Source organism: Tachypleus tridentatus, unplaced genomic scaffold (genome assembly GCF_004210375.1).
Source record: "Tachypleus tridentatus isolate NWPU-2018 unplaced genomic scaffold, ASM421037v1 Hic_cluster_2, whole genome shotgun sequence".
In the NCBI taxonomy this organism is placed as follows: domain Eukaryota; kingdom Metazoa; phylum Arthropoda; class Merostomata; order Xiphosura; family Limulidae; genus Tachypleus; species Tachypleus tridentatus.
In genome coordinates this window covers 36,531,972-36,553,697 of record NW_027467782.1, presented here as the reverse complement: position 1 = coordinate 36,553,697, position 21,726 = coordinate 36,531,972, and the positions used below count along the sequence as shown (strand labels likewise).

Here is a 21,726-nt window from a genome sequence, read left to right as displayed (position 1 = left end):
AAATGAGTGAATGAGTGTCTGATCAAACTATGTGATCAAACTATGTCTGATCAAACTATGTGATCAAATTGATGGAATGAGTGTCTGATCAAACTATGTGATCAAATTGATGGAATGAGTGTCTGATCAAACTATGTGATCAAATTGATGGAATGAGTGTCTGATCAAACTATGTGATCAAATTGATGGAATGAGTGTCTGATCAAACTATGTGATCAAATTGATGGAATGTGTGTGTGATCAAACTATGTGATCAAATTGATGGAATGAGTGTCTGATCAAACTATGTGATCAAATTGATGGAATGAGTGTCTGATCAAACTATGTGATCTGATCAAACTAAATTGATCAAATGTGATCAAATTGATGTGTCTGATCAAACTATGTGATCGAATTGATGGATCAATGATGTGTCTGATCAAACTATGTGATCAAATTGATGGAATGAGTGTCTGATCAAACTATGTGATCAAATTGATGGAATGAGTGTCTGATCAAACTATGTGATGTGATCAAATTGATGGAATGAGTGTCTGATCAAACTATGTGATCAAATGATGGAATGAGTGTCTGATCAAACTATGTGATCAAATTGATGGAATGAGTGTCTGATCAAACTATGTGATCGAATTGATGGAATACGTGTCTGATCAAACTATGTGATCGAAATTGATGGAATGAATTGTCTGATCAAACTATGTGATCAAATTGATAAAATGAGTGTCTGATCAAACTATGTGATCGAAATGATGGAATGAATGTGATCAAATGATGAGTGTCTGATCAAACTATGTGATCGAAGTAATGATTGATCAAACTGTGTGATCGAATTGATGGACTGCGTGTCTGATCAAACTAGGTGATCAAATTGATGGAATGAGAGTCTGATCAAACTATGTATTTGAGTTGATGGAATGTGTGTCTGATCAAACTATGTGATCAAATTGATGGAATGTGTGTGATCAAACTATGTGATCAAATTGATAAAATGAGTGTCTGATCAAACTATGTGATCAAATTGATGGAATGAGTGTCTGATCAAACTATGTGATCGAATTGATGGAATGAGGGTCTCTGATCAAACTATTTGATCGATTTGATAAAATGAGTGTCTGATCAAACAATGTGATCAAATTGATAAAATAAGTGTCTGATCAAACTATTTGATCAAATTGATGGAATATGTGTGTGAACAAACAATCTAATGAAATTAATGGAATGAGTGTGTAATCAAATCTTGTGATCAAATTGATGGATTGAGTGTCTGAACAATCTATGTAATCAGATTAATGGTATGAGTGTCTGATCAAACGATGTAATCGAATAGATGGAATACGTATCTGATCAAATTATGTGATCGAAATGATGGAATGAATGTCTGAGAAAACTATGTGATCAAACTGATGGAATGTGTGTCTCATCAAACTGTGTGATCAAATTGATGGAATGAGTGTCTGATCAAACTATGTGATCAAATTGATGGAATGAGTGTCTGATCAAACAATATGATCCAATTGATTGAGTGAGTGTCTAATCAAACTATGTGATCGAAATGATGGAATGAATGTCTGATCAAACAATGTGATCGAGTTGATGGATTGAGTGTCTGATCAAACTATGTGATCAAATTCATAAAATATGTGTGTGATTAAACTATGTGATCAAATTGATGGAATGTGTGTCTGATCAAACTATGTGATCGAATTGATGGAATCAATGACTGATGAAACTATGTGATCGAATTGATGGAGTGCGTGTCTGATCAAACTAGGTGATCAAATTGATGGAATGTGTGTCTGATCAAACTATGTGATGAAATTGATGGAATGAGTGTCTGATCAAACAATGTGATCAAATTGTTAAAATAAGTGTCTGATCAAACTATGTGATCAAATTGATGGAATGTGTGTCTGATCAAACAATGTGTGATAAAATGATGAATAAATGAGTGTCTGATCAAAGTATGTGATCAAATTGATGGTTTGTGTGTCTGATCAAACTAAATGATCGAAATGATGGAAAGAGTGTCTGATCAAACTATGTGATCAAATTGATGGAATACGTGTCTGATCAAACTATGTGATCAAATTATAGGAATGAGTGTCTGATCAAATTATGTGATCGAATTGATGGAATGAATGTCTGATCAAACTATGTGATCGAATTGATGGAATAAGTGTCTGATCAAACAATGTGATCAAATTGATGGAATGAGTGTCTGATCAAACTATGTGATCGAATTGATGGAATGAGTTTCTCATCAAACTATGTGATCAAATTAGTGGAATGAGTGTCTGATCAAACTATGTGATCGAATTGATGGAATAAGTGTATGATCAAACTGTGTGATGAAATTGATGGAATGAGTGTCTGAACAAACTATGTGATGAAATTGATAGAATGTGTGTCTGATCAAACTATGTGATGAAATTGATAGAATGTGTGTCTGATTAAACTATGTGATCGAATTGCTGGAATAAGTGTCTGATCAAACTATGTTGTCAAATTGATGAAATAAGCCGTGGGGCGTTATAATGTGACGGTCAATGGCACTATTCGTTGGTAAAAGAGTAGCCCAAGAGTTGGCGGTGGGTGGTGATGACTAGTTGCCTTCCCTCTAGTCTTACACTGCTAAATTAGGGACGGCTAGCAGAGATAGCCCTCGAGTAGCTTTGTGCGAAATTCAAAAAAAATATATAATGCTCTATTGACAATTGATTAGAACAACGATTTTTCGACTAAACGCAGCACGCTTAATACTAATAGTGTTACTTAACATCTTTCAGTAACTAAATTAGTTGTTAAGAAATAATTAGTAGCTAATTTTACTTTCATATTTTCATCCTGCATTCTACGCGATCAATTAGTGTGAAACAGTAATTTATTTTTTTAAATAAGTAAAAATACCATAATCTAACCATGTGCACCTCTGCCTAATTTTAGATAAACCAACAAATGGAACTTCGCTTTATAGAAATTTTCACTTTCATGCATCAGTAGTTTTAAAACCCTATTACTAATATCTGATTGGTCATGTTTGACACTGTATACTGTAAACATTAGGAATATTCGTATTGATTTTAAGATGTTTTCTCATCTGCAAAGATTTTCCTTAAATGATCATTTAGGTTTCGTAAAATCGCAGAGCGGAACGAAATTAAAGACGTAACTTGTTAGAAGTAAAGTGTGGAACTAAGTTAAAGATTTTGGGTTTGTTTTTGTAGCAGTTTCTCAAATCATTACAGTGATTGAGTTAGAGTTAGCCGCATAACTACTGTATCTGATTCTGTGTATTGTACTGGTGAGAACTTAATACAGACAAACGATTTACTATATTACTAAACCAACATTTAAACGAACCACTTAACAGACTTCTTGGTCTTAAAATTTAAGACTTTGTACTTCATAAAATTTATTGTTTGTCATTCCAATAGTGTTTTTTTTCCAAAACATTTTGTAACTTGCACCTAATATACAGTACTGTACAAGGCTAATGTTTAAATACTTAGCCAGCTTGGCTTGGTCCCCTTTAAACTAAAAATTTACAAAATAAGATTTTTTGTTTATCATTGACCTGTTGTTTTAATATACAAGTCAAATTAAGACTCGACTATAATGTTGCAACAAAGACTATCATTAAATAGAATCTTTTGTTCTTCTGCTTCAAAAGAGGAGCTTTCTCAGTCATTAACTTTCGTTCTCTGCTTGGTTCATTCTGTTGCTCTGGGATTTTCTTTCTTTCTTCTTTTATCTATTTATTTAAATTTTCTGTTGGGAGAAAATTTCAAAATTACACAAATCTAATTTGTGACAATTTCATCTCAATTTTGATTTTTCTAACGAAATGCTTGCTTCACGTAGTTTACTATGGCATTAGCAAGATCCAGTTTGGAGATTTTACAATAAATCGCCGAGTAGTATATTAATACCTTGAACTTTGCCTTACTTACATTATTGGCAACTTCTTCAGTCGATTGTTTTTTAAATTTCGCACAAAGCTACACGAGGGCTATCTGCGCTAGCCGTTCCTAATTTTGCAGTGTAAGACTCGAGGGAAGGCAACTAGTGATCATCGCCAACTCTTGGGATACTCTTTTACCAAGTGGGATTGACTATCACATAAATCCCCCACGGCTGAAAAGACGAGCATGTTTGTCGCGGGGATTCGAATCCACGACCCTCGGATTACGAGTCAATTACCCTAACCACCTGGCCATGCCGGGCTCAGTTGTTACACATACCGTAGTGTTACGTATTTATTTCGGACTTGTATCAGATTTATTACACCACGTATGTTTGGAATTATGATTTCAAATAGCTGGGAATTTTAAATTAGAAGTTAATTGAATTTCATAATGTAACAAATTTGTATTCGCCAACAAGATTCATGCATACATATTTTTTTTTCTTTTTTAACACATTTCAATATACAAAGTACAATTTATTACCTTGTTGCAGATAGTTAATACACGATTATATACAGAATTTTACAATCTCGCAAACACCATAGTCTTCTACCTGGTCTATAACTGTTTTATCTACGACAGGTCCACAAAGCACAAACCATTCATGTTCATACACATACCCTTACTTCACTTGACGGGAATACTAGCTATACTTGTGTGGCCCATCGCGGTTTACAAGCTTATTTTCCAGAGAAAAATATCTAGAAATATTGTAGAAAGAAATACTAACGTCCGAAGTTAACTCCGAAGTTGAACGGATCGTAGAGTTAAATCTATAAACGTTCCAAGTGGAACGTCTGTTTTCCTACTAATAAGCGTTTATCACAACTATAGCTTACAAGACTTAGTTTAGTGACCTGTACCTGACCACTAATCCATTCTCACTCTCTCTCTCTCTCTCTCTGCGCGTCGGTTAATATACTTTTAGGTGAGATTCTTGATTTTTATTCCTGACTCTTCTACAAACTTGGAGAACGGGCAAAATTTCGATACGCGTCCAGCAATATACGTCACACGTATCAAACGGAAACGTATGCAAGCACTAAAATAAATGTGTAACTGTAAATGAGTTTCAGTAGCTTTAGTAAAATTGTGTATTTCTTTGCTTCTATATTTTGCATTTTCCGTTTGCTGCTTTTGAAGTTAACTAAATCCTATTCTCATTTAAGTTCAATACCACTGCATTTATTTAAAGAATCATTTGCCTCATGCTCTATCAGATTTCCATGCTAAACCTTGCCTGGACAGATTAATATCCGTAAGTCTAACAAAGTACTTATTTTCCCCATATAGACTGCTGTGCAGCAGTTTTGCGGCATCAAACCCGTATTTTGAACTACATTTAAAGTGGTGCCAAAGTGAAGCAAAGCTTTACAAGTTTAGTTGGTATTTACCTTGACTTTCAATTTATACCTAGCATATTTCCACTCTTTTTGGAAACAATAACTACAAAACATGGTTCTACGGAACGACTTTGTGAAGCAAAATGGTGGTAGCAAACGTAATACAGTATCCACTTTATTGTGGACTCTACGTATGGAAACTGACTATACCAGTTGCTATAAAAAATATGCTGCCCTTTCCCCCAATTTTGTTACTGAAAATGTAGAAATTGATCTTTATTCTTAGGTCAGGTTTTGAACGACCAATAGTGACTGAGCTTCATCTTAAGATTTCTTTATTTGGCTGTCTTCTTCATCTGCTGCTGCTAACCCCAGCTTATTACTGCTTTCATCTTAAAGTCAGTCATTTCCTTACTACCTTGCTCTCCTTTTAAAAGTGAAAAATGTATCGGTTCTTTGTTTCTCCATTTTCAGTTAAGATGCTTTAAATATGCTATGCTGCTGCCTTCAAAAAATCTGCATGATTCCCGACACTAGGCTTATTAGGTCGTCAAAAATGCGATATTAATTTCCTAATTTCTTGACTAACCAATAGTTAATGGCTATCTACTACTTTTATATAGTATTTTAAGAAAAAAATAAATTTATTACAGTTCAAAATTTTCAAAATCAACTAACAAATCACTTTATCAAACAAACTGTGGAAAAATCAATATAAATCTTCAGGAATAAACCACTTAGCCAATTTCACTTTTGATGGTGGTGATACATTTTCAATATCCGTTTTAGAATATTAACTTAAATTTACGATTACCATTCTAAGTAATGGAACTGAATTATAAACACACTTGCACCTTAAAACCCCCTTTTGTAAACAGTTAATTATGAAAGTTTAAATATTTAAACATTGGTAAGACGTCAATGCCTACTATAAACTGTAACATAATGCTATTTTGGCAACAAGCATTTAACTATTTTTAGATCAGATTTTATTTTCAACTTGACATCGTGTGTAAATGTGGGTTAAATATAAATATTGCTGTTACTGAGATATATTGAAAAATAATAGATTAATGGAGGTTTTTAATATTTAAATTTGTCAGCTATAAACTGACTTGGGCAGTGGAGGTAGAAGAACTCTAACATTCTACCAATCATTTATTGGATAACTTCAATATTGTTTAGAAATTTCTTTTCTTGTGGTTAAAAGCATAATGTGGTACTTGGATTAGTTTTAAACCAACTACCAGTTTATTTCACAATGATATATTTTTTACTCTTGCTGTGTTAATGTCTTTTACTTGCACTGTTAATATACATACATACACACATGTACTATGCATATTTCAAATAACTTTTGTAAATGGGTACAGGCTATCAGAAATTAAAATTGTAGATTGTTATACAAGTTATTTGAATATCATACTTCATATTCCTATTAGATAAGAGTAAAAAGTAGTGTTTAAAATAATTCTACACTGTATATAGTATCTCTGTTTTGCATATAAGAAGTATATATTAAGTGAAGTTGATAAGCAGTCAAAATAATTTCTCCCTTCTTTTTTGCAGGATTTCAAAGTGTTAAAGCTCCACAGCAGATGTTTTTCTTCCCATTAGACTCTTTCAAGGTTGGCAAATGTGCAGTGAAGTCACTTCATATTATTCATATTTTTTATTTCTTGTGAATTCTTCCAAGAGCAAAGATAGGTTATATGATCAGTTACTCTGTACTCTGTAAGTGAGCTTGCAAGAAGTACTGTACACAAATATGCAAGCACAATAAACGAGTTCACAGTATGTGTATTTACTTGACCTATTAGATAGTTTATATTACTGGACTTTTCAAGTGCATTTCTCTTCTACCTACTTGATTTAGATGTTTTAAATTAATTATTTTACATTATTTAACTAGGCTATTGACAGTAACCATTTGTGCTTATACACATGCAATGTAAACTTAAAACAAGGCAGTAAACACATGCCTGTTTTTACTACACTTTTCCTCACCCACTTATAACTTGTTCTCAAATTGATCTTAACCTTAAGTCACTTTACATACTTGTATACAATTGTTCTATTAGTATCTGCTAAATAAGTGTAGGCATTTTATGCACCTGCTGTTTAACATTTTAACAGCACTGCTATTGTGTGCTATAATTTCAGAAATGAATACTAGCTCATTGCTGCTCAAAGAGCATACTGTAAAATGTGATGTTAAGGTAGTTCCTTTTGAAAATTTTATGGGTGGAATTTGTGGTTTCAACATGATTGAGCATGAGCTACAATGGCAGGTTTAGGTGGACTGTTCCCAAACATGATAATTCATTTTAACAAACAAATGACTCTCTTCAGGATCCCAAGGTTTGTCATCAGTCTTCTCAACAGAACACATTTAGAAATGTTGCAACTTTAGATTTATTTTTAACTTCAGATATAGAAACCACTGAGAGTAGGTGGAGAACATCTGGGTGTAAATAAAAATTTCCCTTTAGATTTGTTTTGCTGCTTATGAAGATAAGGAATATTTTGGTTACAAATTTTAAAGTGTGTTTTGAAGGGATGTGTCAAGAATTCTGTTTTGAATAAAGTAGCTGAGTTATTTGGAGACTATGATCATTGTAAAAATAATTAAATATTAACAATAAACTTCTTCCTTATGGGAAGAAATGAGTTGCTGCTAGTTAAAAACAGGTTGGCTAATGTGTAAGATTAAAACATTTGAATTTAATTTATAAGTTAACTGGTGAGATAAGACTTGTATTATAGAATATAAAAAATTGGTGAAAACAACAAATTAGGACATCAAGAAAGATTGAGGAGAGAATGGCCAAAAATTTCTAAACAAAATTTTCTTTTAAATGCATTAAAGGTAAACAATATTAGAATGAGAGTAGGACCCTTGAGGTCCTAAAGGAAGGCTATTATATAATTGAGATGGCTGAGTTATTAAATATTACTCTTGTTTTCTGCTACAGTTTCAAGCAGAATTCAACATCTTGTTGATAAATGGAGATGAAGATAACTTCATTAATTCTGAGCTGGTTAAGAAACATTGGAAGTCTTCAACAATAAGACTTCTGGTCCAAATTTTCCCCAGTGGGTCTTGAAGGATGTTAGTACTAAGCAGCTCGCATATTCAATCTATTTTTGAATAGTGTGGCAGACACCAGAGGATGGGACATTAGCTAATGTAACTCCTTTTCAAGGGAAGTGACAGTTCTTGATGACGAGAAATCCACTAGAAATAAATGTATCTCTGAACGGCTGGTACAGGTATTAACAGTTTCCTTGATAAGGAGAGAACAGTGTTTTGACCTTCCTAGATCATCTTCACAGTAAGAAAGAGTTGACAATTGTTCCAGTAATTACTTGTCTTACATCAGTTGTGGAGAAATTTTGGAAAGTCTTGAAACTTCTAAGTTATTTAACAACTTAGAATCTTATGTGATAGTTGACATGACTTTACTAGAGGAGGGGTTAAAGGTGTAGATTTGTATCTGGATTTTCTGAAAATATTTGACAAGATGCCATATAAAAGGCTTGTAAACAAAGCATAACTGTAATCTGTGATGACAAGCAAACTCATATGTAGAGAAAATTATACTCTTAAAAACGACTGGTATGGGTAGAGAAAGCACTAATGGAGGAGTGAACAACATTTTGACCTTCTTTGGTCATTGTCAGGTTCACAAAGTATGAGTCAAAGGCTGGCTTTAAGGTTTTTTGTCTAAGTCAGTTTAGAGGATGGAACAACAGGTAGATCAGTAGGTCCTATCTTGTCCCAAAATGTATTATTGTGTATATCAAGAAGCTAAGAAATTAATGGCCTAATACATGTACTTTGTCTCTCTCTCTCTCTTTCTTTTAATTAGTAAATCCTTTTGTTGAAATTTAAGCTGAATAAACTTTGGTTCTAAAAGGTTTTCTTCCTTCTATACATTACACTAAATGATTAGTTTAATGAATGAATTTTGTAGTTTGCAGACCTTGAAATTATTAGGGCCAAACCTTCAGAAACAAGTACAAAGCCTGATGGTAATAATCTAATCTTTGGAAGGCATTTTAGTGACCACATGCTAGAGGTGGAATGGACAACTGCAGAAGGTTGGGGAGTTCCTCGAATCTGTCCCATTCATAACCTGTCTCTACATCCTGGTGCAAAGGTCTTCCACTATGCTCAAGAGGTATGTTCATGTAATAGAAGTAATTTGAAAATAAACATTTAGAGCAAATATTTAATTGTAAAATATTGCATGTGTTTGTGTATGGAGAATGGATGAAAAGGGCAGACATTAGTTGTAGGGAAAAAGATAGAAATTAGTAGAACCATAGTTTCTGTGTGCTACAAATTAATCACAGCACTGAATAGAACTTTAAAAGATCACTTTAGTTTACAAAGCAGCTAATTATATGTAACTGTAGCATATTTCTTAATTTTTCGTGTTTCATATCACATTTGTAAAACTTTATCCATCTTGCTGTTATCTTGAACAGTAATGGTTGTGGGAGTTGCTGCTAGCTTTCTTTTTTTTTTTTAATTCTCTTCAGCTTTTGAAGGTATGAAAGCTTTCAGGGTGAGGACAACAAGATAAGATTATTCAGACCAGATCTTAACATGAAAAGAATGAGAACCTTAGCAGGGAGATGCTGTTTTCCAGTAAGTACCAATGCACTGAATTATTTATCCACTTGTACTATAGGGTCACATGCACATGAGAGAGAGAGAAAGGGTAAAAACCTTCTCAATTCCCTTAATTTTTGTAAGTTGCAACAAAAGTTCTTATCCTTTTCTTAATAGAATGTAAATTAAAACTTCAACCCATCCTCAAAAGAGTCTTTCCATCATTGGGATCATCCTTATTATTTTCTGATCAAATAAGTTAACCTCTTTGAAATAAGGTGAACATTGGAGGTACTATTCCAAAATAAAACATAACTACAGAATTTATAAAGGCATTTAAAATGTTTGTAACTTCATTCTTTCAGGACAACTGTCAAGACCAGTTTTGGAATGACTAGTTTGTCACTAGTGCTGAATGCTAGGCTTAGGGCCTTTTGAGGAATAATAAAGAAAAGTTGGTTTTTGAAATTGATTTAGTAAATTCTACTTTTGTCAATTTTTACTAAAGGATTCGAGCAATATCCCTCATCCTGAACTGTTGTTAGTTGGACATAACACCGAATAAGGCAGCTGTATTACTTTTAAGCTGGTTAAAGAAATTAAGTGTAAAAACTTGCAAGGATATTGCATCAGATAATACTTGCCTGTGGATTTTGAAGATAGTTAAGGTATGGTCCTGTGAGCCACTATCCAATATTTCTTGTTTCTTCATAATGGGCTGGTGGTTCTATAAGATTGGAATTGCACTAATGATGCTTCTCATTGCAGAAGAGGTAATAAATTTGTCCATAAGGTCATTACTTTTGCATTAGTTGTGGAGAAGTTTGCTTTTAAGATAGTTTCCAAATTTTATTACAAAAATTTATCTCTAGTGGTGTACAGAATGATGTGTGTAGATGGGAAAGGTAGTCACAATTGGGAGAGACTAGAGCATAATTTTGGTACCTTTGCTCTTTTTATTTATATCAATGGCATAGGTGAATTGGGAATGACTTAAGTTTGTTGATATTAAGATTACACATGTTATAAGTAGTGAATGGATGCTTGTGCTTCATAAAAGAATTGAGTAATTTGCATGTAGGGGCAAATAAATGCAAAGTGGCTTTTAATTATAATAAATGCAAGATAATTTGTGCAAGATACCAAATTTATTTATAAATATAACTTCTATTTAAACAACCTCCATATTGTTTTAGAATAAAATGTCTTGATGCCCTAGTTGATTAGTCTTGTAAGCCATCCAAGTAATGCCATGTTGCTAGAGGTAGGGCAAATATATTAATTTATAGAAATTCTGAAGTATGAAGAGGTTTTATTTTTCAATGTATAGATCACTGGTTAAGTCTAACTTGATATAATATAAAGTATTGTGCTTCTTACCTTATTAAAGATATTGAACTGTTTGAAATGTTTCAAAGGAGGGTTATTAGGGGTGATACCTGAAGTGAAGTTGTAATGAGAAATTTCTTTTTGAAACTCTAAGAAAAGTTCAATTGTTAATTGAGAGAATTGATGTGTGAAGCCTGTCTTTTTTGTGTCCATCATGGTGAATGTGGTAAAACTAGTGAACACAAGTTTTAGCTGAGTAGGATTTTTCTTCAGCTAAAGTTTTTACCAACAGGTGACTTGTCCTTTTGGAATGAGTTGCGTTCAAACATGAGGAAGGAGAGGATATAAGGGAAGGACCTATATTCATGATATAAAGGTTGCATTAAGTTTTAATGATTAGGTTAGTAGATATGATAGTCAAGATAGACCAACAGATCCCTTATCCATGAATTTTGTTATATTCAGGAATAATATGTGGTATGTAAAGAGGTAATAACCTATTTTAATCTGTAATCAATAATACAAAATTCTGTTTCTGGCTTAGCAACTAGCACCACTATTTGTTTCAATCGATCTATTTGCATTAGTAATCCCTCATTTTGAAGTCCAAATGCCATAATCATGAGGTTTACATTAAGTTTGCACTACTATGCCAGGATTGTTTTTCAGTCGCATTTTAGTGAGTTGTTTCCCATCCATATTAAGTGTCTGATTCAAATAATTATGAATATGTATTCTCTTGCATGTGCTATAATTAAAGATCAGTTGTCAAATATTCATTCAGTTTGAGTTAATCATTCATTCTATAGTACCTCAACATCTTTTACTGTTGGAAATTCCTAATATAAATGACAAAAGCAAAGACCTATGCACTTACCCTGGAAATACTCCACTAGTAATATGAACCCATTTTGACTTGGCTTCTATAACCTTTTCTGTGATTTGACTTGTTTAAGGTGATGAAGTGAGGTGAAGCATTATGAAAATGACTGCTGAGAAAGGGGAGTGAGACAAAGGTGGCAGAAGGGAAGTAGCCCAGGCTGGAGCCCGTAGTCCAAAAAGCCAAGACATCAACTCAAATGGCACGATTCGGGGCTAGGCAAGAAAATTGCCTTGGCTGGGATCTAAAGATCCAGTGCCAGAGATTTGGATGTTGAGGGAGTGCCCCAAGAAAACTCACTTTCACAGGACAGGCATCAAACTTTTTACTCCCACCCCAGTTAGTAGTTGTTGGATTGGCTGGTTAATATTTTGGTTGGATATGTGAGTGAAAGTGACTTTCTTTGCTGTCTGAGTTATTGGGGTGAAAGAGCTGATAGAATGTATACTTTGTGTGACAAATACTACTTGACTTGAACAAATTGTGATTATCAAATAGTTGTATTATTACTAACTGAAAAAGCATAGAACCTCTCACTTTGTTAGCCTCATAGTGTGAACTTTTAAGATCGTGGGGAGTGACAAGGAGTCTGTCAACATAGCTGGTTCTTGTTGAATTATTTTGTAAAATAGGGATTTAAAAACTAGTTAATCAGCTGCTTTTGTATTGTACAACTTCCTGGCTGGTGAAGCTAAGCTTAGATAACTTGGACATTGCCAAAGCTGGTCATGTGGTAGCAGGATTAAACTACTAGAATACTTAATGCAGTGTAAACAAATGCACATGGTAACACACTTTGGAAACATTACACTGAATCTTAAGTGTCCTAAACAAAACTGAAGCAACCACATAGAACTGTATAAATAAGAGGAAAAAGAAAGAAGTTGGAAAGAGTTTGGAAACAAATAACTTTATTACGAATAAGTAAATAAAGCTAATTGTGATAGAATAACCTGGAAGGTATTCCTGTATAAATAGTATGCCTGTAATTTTAATTATTGCTGAAATGTGTCCATTTAAATGCAGACCTTTTGACAATTTTATGAAGTTAACATGAAAAGCACAATGAAAGCAAGAGCTCATACTATAGCAGGAGAGAGAAAACAGGGTGTGAGTGTAAGAACCTCATCTTTCCAGGACTAAAAGCAATGAGGACTAGTAGGACTTCTACCCCTATCATCATGAAGGTCGCAGGAGACTACTCTAATGATAAAGTATCGACCTTCCTATAAGGTTATTAAGAATTTAGTCATATTACAGCAGGTCCAATCAATGTATCATTATTAGGAAATGGCTGTTGGATGTACTGAAACATGTACAAAAAGCTGAAAGGAAAATTAACTGTAACAAGGGCACAGAAGTTGTTTCAGTGATTTCCTGCTGTTTGTATAATAGGTCTTTGGTTTTATGAATAAAGTAGTCTGGTTTCCTTATTCTACTCTTAAAGTGAAATACTCAGTCAATCTTTTATACACATTTGTTAGTCCTATAAAAATCTTTTGCTAATGCAGTCCATATATTTATATGAAATGTGGATGTGTAAAGTTTGAGCCTAATGAGATGGTTAGGATATTAAGTTTTGAATTCCCATCACAGAACATGCTCATCCTATGTGGTTGACTGGGTCAGTCACAAGTTTTAAAAATACTAGTTAATCCTAAACTAATTGGGGTTAAGGTGATTATGGGGAAAGAACATGGATGTGTAAGGTTTGAAATTAGGTTACATTACAAGAATTGTATTTTAAGTTGGACTATAAGAATGTACATCTTAACTACAGATACATTAATTCCTTAAAAGAGGTTGTAATGTTCCTTTATTTGTAGTTAATTATTTTTGTATATTTATATACCTTTTTCTCTTTTTAATTGTACCATCTCTTGAGTTTGTTTACTCATGATGCCTGTTTTCACCCCATTAGAGAATTATAACATTATCCACATAATAACAGAAATGACTGTCACAGTATCTATGATCCATTGTAAATCAGTATTAGTATGGAAGTATGTTTTAGGCATTTTGTTAATATTCAGTAATCACCCTGCATCATTTATATAACTTGTTAAGGATCAGCATTTTCAAAGACATACTAAGTTTTGAATATTTTAACAAATGCTTTTTTCTTCTGATTTTAAAGAACTCTCGTATTACGGTTTAAGTTCTTAGTGTAAGACAGGGGTTCCCAACCGGCGGGTCGCGACCCCCCAGGGGATCGCGAAGCCTTGGTAGGGGAGTCGCGTAGCCTTGTTAGAAGTAGCTTGGGATAACATTAATTTTATTTCATCAATTACATTTTCATGCTCTTACATTTTTTTGTTTCGGTGCAAAGCAAAACGTGTGCTACGTTAGTTCAATGTCATTAGGTGATATTATGGGTGTATGTATGCGTGCCTGTGTGAATGTGAATGTGTCTGCAACTGTATGTGTGTACTAGTGAGTAGCGAGTATGTGAGTGCACGCGCATGTACGCATGCTTGTGTGTCTGTTTAGCTGTGATTAAGTGTATGTGTGCTCGCTGTCGACACGTGAGTCACATGTCCGTTGCTGATTGGTGGATGACGAATCGCACGACTGGCCACGCTCCCTTCCCTCTCAATACTTATCCCATCATTACTCTACCTGCACCCCCCACGAGTAGTCAGTGTAAGATCTACAGTTGCCAAAGCATTCATTATTCAACATTTTTATTTTATTTTAACAAGGAGATAAGTAAGCAGTAGAGGTGAGTTATGCCCATGGCTAAACGGCGCAGATACTCAGAATGCTACCTCAACATTGGCTTCACCACTGTGCTCGCCAACCACGGCATCGAGAAACCACAGTGTGTTTTGAAACATCCAGAACACGCAAAGAAGGGTTTGGATTTCTTCAAACGGCATGAACGGTGTCTTAAAAGCCAAAGAATCGATAGAAGTGGGTCGTTTCAGCAGCAGAGTGCAGCCGTAGTGGAAGCTTCATATGAGATTGCATTCGAAATTGCTAAACAAAAAAAGCCTCACACGATTGGAGAAACACTTCTTAAACCCTGCATGATGAAAGCAGTAAATCTTATTCTTGGAGAAGCCAGTGCAAAGAAGATGCAGCAAGTATTCCTGTCAAATAATACTATACAGAGGCTCATTTCTAAAATGTCTATGGATGTGAAGGAACAGGCTTTGACTGAAATCAAGGGTTCCCCTTTGTTCTCCTTTCAGCTTGACGAGTTAACAGATGTAAGTTCATGTTCTCAGTTGCTTGTCTTCGTGAGATACATTAATTCAGGTGACATCAAAGACGAATTCTTATTCTGCAGTGCACTTGAAACCACAACAAAAGCTGATGATGTCATGGAAAAAGTTTCAACTTTTTTTCAAGATGAAGATCTTCAATGGGAAAACGTGTGTGGGGTTTGTACGGATGGGGCACCGGCTATGCTGGGGTCGAAATCAGGATTCCAGTCGAGAGTGAAGAAGCTAGCACCTCAAGCAAAGGGCATCCACTGCATGATTCACTGATATGCTCTCGCCAGTAAGAGTCTCCCTGCCTCTCTGCAGGAAGTGCTCGAATCTGTAATCAAAATTGTAAATTATGTGAAGACTCAAGCACTCAACACTCGCCTATTCAAAGAACTATGCAAAGACATGAATGCTGACCACAAAGTCCTTATTTTCTACACAACAGTACGTTGGTTGTCGAAAGGAAACGTTATTAATCGTGTCTATGAAATGAAAGATGAAATAAAGCTATTCCTGAAGACTCAAGAAAGGAAAGATCTTGTAGCTCACTTTGAAGATGAAGCATGGAATAAAAGGGTTGCGTACCTAGCTGACATTTTTTGACCAGCTGAACAAGCTCAATTTGAAGCTTCAAGGAAGGGAAACACATGTTCTCCTTTTTTCAAGATAGTCTTCGGGCCTTTGTTTCCAAACTGCAGAACTGGCGTCGGAAAACCAATTTTGGAAACATTGCTATGTTTGAAAAACTTTGTGGAGTGACGGATGAGTCTCAGATCCAACTGGATCAGTTCCTCAAGGATGAGATTACCAAACATCTTCAGTCTCTAGAAAAGGAAGTCGAGCATTACTTCCCTGAGCTATCACAGGAACAGGAGGCCCTGGTAAGGAACCCATTTTGTGCTGAACTTGATGTATCCAGCATCCCAGATGATATCCAAGATGAATTTCTGGATCTAAGGAATGACTCTTCAGCTCGTGATCTCTTCAAGGTGAAATCCGTGACTCAGTTCTGGTGTGCTATGTATCAGTCATACTCCAAAGTCAGCATGATAGCTTTATGTGTCCTTGTTCCATTTGCTTCTACCTACTTGTGTGAGGCAGGATTTTCCACTCTTGTCAATATAAAAACAAAGAATAGGAACAGATTGGATGTTGGAGATGACATGAGACTGGCTCTAACAAATGCTCGACCACGAATTTCAAAGCTTGCTGCTGAAATGCAACATCAGGCATCTCACTAGCTGGGTTGGATAGCTGTTCAAACCTATGTTAATATTATTTTAAGAAATATATGTTCTTTCTGTGAATTCAGGTTGGACCAATGTGATTTAATTTGCTAATAAATAATTACAGAATTTTTAAATATTTTTTCAGATGTTTCTTTCCCTCTCCTTCACAGAAAATAAAAAAAATTAAGCTGCTGATAGTAAGCCCTAAGTAGGGGGTCACATGGGTTTCAAACTTTTAGGTAAGGGGTCATGAGTGCCAAAAGGTTGGGAACCCCTGGTGTAAGATAACATTCATTAAACGTTTTTTTAGTTTAAAGATGTGACTGTTTTTATAAGTGTTTTTTTAAAGAATTACTCATAGATGCATCAAGAATAAATGGTTATTTCCAATACTTGAAACATTGCATTTATTAGTATTGGATAACATGATGATCCAATGATGTATTTTTACAAACTTGCTACCCTACCATTAAGTTGTTGGAATGTAATTAAAAATCCAAATTTTGTACTGTATTCAGTGTATGTATATACTTGTAAATTACATATATTATTTCTCTCTAGGATTTTGATGGTAAAGAACTTATTACATGTATAAAAAAATTGATTAGTTTGGACCAGGAATGGGTACCTATATAGTTCTTCTTCTTCACTCTATATACGTCCTACATTTATTGGTATAGAGGTAAGATGTTTTTCTTTAATGTTTGTTTTACATTACATTATATTATATACACAAGACTTAAGTGTTTTTAATTATTTAATTGGTTTTCAATAAGGAATTCAAACATTACTCTTCTGGTAAAATTTATATTTGAAAAATTATGAGAATTAAAGATATCTGATGAACTTGAGTAAAATGGTGCTTTTTCAAATCTGAGACATTTCAAATTTCCTTTACTGATTATAATGTACATTTTAACCTTGCACACTTGTTTTGCTTATTTTAGCCTTCTCTTGGTGTAGCTGCAGCAAACAGAGCTCTTCTGTTTGTTATAACAGGCCCAGTTGGTCCATATTTCAGCACAGGAGTGAAACCTGTTTCCTTGCTGGCAGACCCTAAATATGTACGAGCATGGCCTGGAGGGGTTGGAGACAAGAAGATGGGATCGTAAGCAGTATATTAACTTTCAATTGTGATAAATGTTTTTTTTCTATATTACCATTTCTTTTTTTTCATAGCATTTGTTCTTCATGTAGTACTGCAAATCATTATTGTCTGAAGTCTTGTATCTCTAAAAATCAACTATTATAAATTTGTTTTTTAATTGAGATTGAATATTGTATTGTGTTTGAAAAACTAAAACTTTACTAAATTCATACTATTATCAGTTTATACCTAAAAGGTTTGTAATTTACTCTATTCTAACAACAGTAGCTTAAAAGGGAGACAAAACATATGTTTGTCTTATTTTAGCAACCACAGTTTATACCTGAAACATATTTTCTACTTTTAACAGTATCCTAAAATTTGTTTCACATCTATATTTAAGAAGTTTTATATGTAACATTTTGTATATAGGTAAATGTGGCTGAATTCAATATGTATATTTAAATCTTATTTTAATCCTATTCTACTTTAATAATTAAGGCTTAATGCAATTTTTGTATTTTGTAGTTTATGAAAATCTAATTTACTGTAATAAATTCCTTTCATTATTTTTGTTAGAAATTATAGCCCAACAATTTACATCCAAAGACATGCTGAAAAAATGAATTTACAGCAAGTGTTGTGGATATTTGGAGAAGATCATCAGTTAACAGAAGTGGGAACGATGAACATATTTGTACTGTTAATAAATGAGAAAGGAGGTTAGTCTGAACCTTGTACAGGATGTCAATATATCCAGTTATCTGTATTTATATCATGATTTGATGTATTTATCAGTTAAATATGAGTATTAAACACAGTAACAATAAACTATTAGTTCAGTATAAAACCATGATTTAGAAAAGTATTACAATTAAATCTTGGTTAAGAATAAGTTCATTAAAAAACAACAAAAACTTGTAGCTATAAAGCCATAGACATACAATTATATTTTTTTGTTGACCCTCATAGAGAAAGAGTTAATAACACCCCCTCTGAATGGATTAATTCTTCCTGGTGTGACAAGACAGAGTTTGTTAGATTTAGCCAAAACATGGGTGAGACCTTTTTCTTTTAAACATATTTACCTAATTTAGAAATGATCGTTTAGCAACATCCGAAGAAATCAGACCTATTAAATAGGAAAATCTTTCAGTTATTTACTTACAAAATTACTCAACAAACAGAATAATCTAAAGATGCTAGAATTTTTTTTTTTTTAAAATGTATGTTTTGAACAAAAGTTAGTTTTATTCCTTTTTTCCAAAATGCCTGTTTCACATACTAAAAACTTGTTTCTCCTTTACAGAATGAGTTCAAGGTATCTGAAAGACTGATAACTATGAAAGAAGTACTACATGCTCTAAAGGAAAACCGGGTAAAAACAAATGAACACTATTTTTTAATTTTACTACATTTCTTTGTTTTTCTTATAGCAAAGCCACATCAGGCTATCTGCAGTTCCAATATCAAATTGGTGTCTGTTAGATTCCTTCCAAGCAAAAATTTTGGGACCACTATAAAGTTTTAATTCCTAACTCTTAATAATTAAATATTCTCATTTTGGTTTTTAGCTAGATAAAGTAAATCTTGGTACAAATAATCTGTAGTATACAATAAAAGAGTGCATTTATCTGTGATACATCAAATGAAAACAAATTCTGGTATGATCTTTAAGTGTCTTCATGAAGTATTGTAATATACTAATATAACATGAACTGTGTTTTTTCAAATTGTACTTGCTATTACTGTTGTCTGAAATTTTTATATATGTTATTTTACATGGTCATTTTATTTGTATATGCTATGTGGAAAGTTTTATATTTGGCTCTTTGGGAGATATACATGAATAGTGTGACTCATCCTGTAACTGTCTTCCAGTAGTTTAATGTTCTGAATATAGTTTGAATTCATTCAGGAGCTTTTTGATGTGTTGGTAATATATACAGTTCTGGTGAGTGGATATGTCTCTAATTTATCTACCAAAAGTGTCTTTGGTAAGCAAGATGTCCAATGGTTGTAAAGGGATTAGGATTCAATTATTTTTGCAACTTACTATTCATTAAACCTTTTTAAATTATTTTAATATACTGTACCATGCAATGTGTAACATTTAATATAAGTAAAACTTTGTTGCTTGAACATATTACTCCTGTCTTACAAAACACTCACACAATGAGAAAGTTCAGTTTATAAGGGAATCTGATGTATGTGAATTAATGTCTTTGTATAGCTACTGGAGATTTTGGAAGTGGTACAGCATGTGTAGTGTGCCCAGTGAGCCGTATCCATTACATGGGACATGATTATAACATCCCTACCATGGAACATGTTCAACCATTGAACCTGAGGTTTCTCAAAACACTAAGTGATATTCAGGTATTTATAGCAGTTGAACTTAGTCAAGGTTTCGCATCTAGGTTTGTAATTTAATTAGTTGTAGTTAGCCAGGTAAGCATACTGTTTTACATGTTAGTATTTTATTAAATGGTTACTGCAACCTCCAATAGCTTCCCAGTTGTAATTTCAAATAGTTATGTCTGTTCACATCTTATTTTTCTGCTGTTGTCTTTCTAATGTTTAAGAGTACAATATATTTAGTTTCATTAGTTAGCTTACTTTGACAAAACTGCTTGTCTCTTGAAATATAAATTCCAAATTCACATCAATGTTTATATTGCTTACTCTTAATGAAGAAATCTTTTAATGTAGCAGTTACATATTAGATTTAATGTAGTAATAGTATTTTATAAAGTTGTGTAATATAAATTTGGATAACAAACACTATTCTTTTATTTGCCAATCAGTATGGTAGGATTCCACATAAATGGGTAGAGGAGATTGAAGATGTTCCTGGGATTCAGTTGGAGTCTGTGGAAGAAAGGGTTTAGCTATGTGCATCTCTCTCTTTATGCTGTGATACCTGTATAGAAGAGAAAAGAATAGCTAGTTTTAGCTCCAAGTTTTGTTACACTTGCATTTAAACTTCCAGAATATTCCTTGAATATTTACTAGAGTAGAACTGGCCAGTAATTGCCACCATCATAAAGTAAATGTTCAAGGCTCTCTTAATTATTAATCCAACTAGACTTCCAATGAGAAACATGTACACAGAAAACTAGTAATGCATGCTTGTTAAATCAAGTACATCTTTTTCCCCATCCTTTAAGTGGGTATATCTTTTTTAAAAATTTTAAATGAATTGTAAAATCAGTTGTTTTTTTGCAATTCTTTCAGACAGAGAAGGCACTTTCTTTACACAACTCCTAGTTGATTTTATTTGTAGCCTTCTAAAAATCTAGGTTTCTCTTTTGTCTGTTGCAATCCACCATTAGAAGCTGTAAAATTAACATGTACATCATAATAGTAAACAGTTAAAGTTTGTTATCTCATGAATACTGATAAAGTTCCATTTCTTTTATCAGTTCTTTTGAAAAACAAATTTGGCAAGCTTCCTTTCAAAATATTGGATGTATTCAAGCAAAAGTCTTTTACTTTAAAGTAAAATCTTAAAGGGACAAAAGAAACTTGTTAGCATAGCCTGCCAAGGATGTCCCTTGCACCTACAAATTATCACCACCCTTACTGCTTGTGTATTCATCCAACCTTTTCTTGAACTCTGAAGGTTTCTACCTCTTCCACTGTTTGAAGGCAACTCATTCCAAAAATCAACCACCCTGTTTGAAAAGTAACTGTCAAAATTGCAGATGACTCCTACTCTGCCACAATTTCAACCTATGCCCCCTTGTCTTGTTTTCACTGCTAAACAGTTTGGATCTGCACCCTTAATCTTAAACGTATCAAATTTTCACCTCTGACCCATCTCTCTCCCAAGAAAACAACTTTAGAGACTGAGGAGTCATAGAACAGTTCCACAACCTCTGGCATCATCCTACTGCCTCTTCTCTAAACTTCTTTCAACAATGCAATGTCTTTGAGGAAGGGAAACAAAAACTAAAGCACTTTAAATGAAGTCTGATAAGTGATCTGTACAGTGAAACAACAGTAAAATCCCTTGTCTTCTATTCAGTATTTCTGTAGATGCTACTGAAAATTC

General features: G+C 33.6%; 1 long non-coding RNA gene and 1 pseudogene across 1 annotated transcript; both read left to right on the top strand.

Annotated features, from left to right (window-relative positions):
* The first annotated feature begins 15,985 nt into the window (after positions 1-15,985).
* LOC143242941 (branched-chain-amino-acid aminotransferase-like) lies at positions 15,986-19,745 on the top strand (annotated as a pseudogene).
* A 148-nt stretch (positions 19,746-19,893) lies between these two features.
* LOC143242951 (uncharacterized) lies at positions 19,894-21,183 on the top strand. Its single transcript, XR_013023486.1, has 2 exons — positions 19,894-20,048; positions 20,477-21,183. It is a non-coding gene; the product is annotated as an uncharacterized LOC143242951 (long non-coding RNA).
* The last annotated feature ends 543 nt before the right edge of the window (positions 21,184-21,726 follow it).